Raw genomic sequence first — 589 nt, 5'->3', positions numbered from 1 at the left:
TTTAAAGTATTGTAGAGTATATTTACGTTGCATGAGAGTCCAGATTTGTTTGGCATGCGTTTTAGTTTGTATATTTTTGATTTACTATATTTCTTAGCGTTTGCTTTCGTTTGTAGATGGATGTTCGGGTGAACAATAGGCGGGTAAGTTTATGATATATATGTTTATTTTACTCACATATCTGTATGCACGTATGTAGTATATGTTAACCGTATATATTATGTTTAATTTATATTACCCGCCTTTATGTATTGCATGGGTTTTATATATGTTATGTTTATGTATTTAGTGGTAATGGTTGTTTGTTTTGTCTCGACATGCTTAAAATATATTCAACTTTTTTGTTATCTGTGATTAAAATCCATACGACACTGGAAAAAAGACAATAATTCATTTGTAGGATTACTTGTTTTGAAATACTCTGTTATTTCTGGATGTTGTTGCTTTGGCTTCGCTAAAGCGATCAAGATGTAAAAATTTCTTTAAGAATTGAATTAGTAATAACTTAGTTTAGGATAAGATGATTACGAAGTACGTGTGTGTAATATATTGTGTATTGTGCAGCAGGAGAGCGGCGCCGGCGGCGGAC

Source organism: Papilio polytes, unplaced genomic scaffold (genome assembly GCF_000836215.1).
Source record: "Papilio polytes unplaced genomic scaffold, Ppol_1.0 DF823835.1, whole genome shotgun sequence".
In the NCBI taxonomy this organism is placed as follows: domain Eukaryota; kingdom Metazoa; phylum Arthropoda; class Insecta; order Lepidoptera; family Papilionidae; genus Papilio; species Papilio polytes.
Note: the sequence above shows the minus strand (reverse complement) of the source record.